This window comes from Nilaparvata lugens, chromosome 10, assembly GCF_014356525.2.
Source record: "Nilaparvata lugens isolate BPH chromosome 10, ASM1435652v1, whole genome shotgun sequence".
NCBI classification, from domain to species: Eukaryota; Metazoa; Arthropoda; class Insecta; order Hemiptera; family Delphacidae; genus Nilaparvata; species Nilaparvata lugens.
The window spans coordinates 26,629,755-26,631,293 of record NC_052513.1 but is presented as its reverse complement, the minus strand read 5'-3'; positions in this window follow the sequence as shown (position 1 = coordinate 26,631,293).

The window sequence follows — 1,539 nt, the reverse complement described above, 5'->3', positions numbered from 1 at the left end:
TGATGGGTGTGTGTCTTTGTGAGCTATTCTTATAAATTACACTAGTGCAATTTTAAAAATAAACACTATTAATTACATTAATATCACACTATACATATAAATTACTGTAAATTGATATTACACTAGAAATTATTGTTACCGTACTCTAAATCTGGAAGCTGAAGGATGGATAAAAGGACTATAGAGTCTTACTTTTCCAATTTTGAAGGAGTATTATTCTACTTTTTACTACTTCATTTGTGGAAAGAGTATTGAATATTATTCTTTTTATTCTTCTCAGTTGGATTTAGTTTAGTTGGTTTAGTTAATGATGGTGATGCCATTATCGTGAATGATCATGATTCTTGAAATCTTCAACATGAATATGATTGCTGCATTCAACATCAGGATTCAATCAACTCGTGGATGAAATCACCTTCCCTTTCGCGTTTTCTTCAATTTCTTGAAAGGCCTACTACAGTTGGAACTGTGATTCTAGGTTGAATTTATTGTATCAAGTAATTTTTGCTTGAAAACTACTTATTCCGCGACCAATTACACAAGAACTAACTCTATAATCAATAGCAATCAAAAGCAAAGTAAGTACAGTATATCAGGATAAAACTAGTTTGAAAATTATAATTAGTTCTTTAATGAGAGTTTATAAGATTTTAAGTTGTAGTCAAGAAAATGTATTTTGATATTTAAAGTCTTGACTCCTGTTCCTCTAGATCCTAGACTACATCCCATTGGTGGTTATAGTTTCAAGATCGCTATAGTATTAAGTTTCAAGACAACATTAGTTTTTATGCTTGTCTTTCTAAGCCAAGAAGTGTTGCTGAAATATACAATAAAAATTATTTCATATTTCAATTTCTTCTGTTTTTATCAAAGTGTGTCAATCACACAACGTCTTCTCAAAATGACTACATGGATTTTTTTAGTTATGGTAATCCCATTTTAATTTTTATTATTTGCAGAACCAATACATTGCAGAACTGGAAAGTCTTGAAAGTTTTACATTGATGCCTTGAGCTTTTCTTGATAATTGGCTTGCAGAAATTAAATTCTCAAGGTAAATAGCAGTTTACTCGTATTTGGTGCAGTAGTTTTGTACAAGTATTGGGTTCAGTAGCGTAGTAACTTTGTTAGAAAAACATGTAGAAGTAGAATGGTAGTTTTGAGTAGAATATGTATTGTTTTAATTCTCATTTCATGGATACCGTTCCGCAACTCCAAACAGCTAGATTATTCTAATTTTTCATTTCATTGTGAAATGGCAATATTCATTGAAAAAGTATTGTACCGTTCTAATCGAAAATAATACTATGTGTCCGATCAGATTGAAAAAAGTGTACCCCAGATAGGCCTATGTGTTTTCTAATTAACTTGAAATTTTCAAGCAATTCAAAAATTGAATTTTTGGGAACTCATATGGAAAATCAAACTCTCAAAACTTAATATCTTAGTTGCCGTTTCAATAACTCGCATTCAGTTTGAAACATTTAAAGCAGTCATTTCCTAGTTTTAAAGTCTTATAGTTAGTGAGCTTTTCCTATC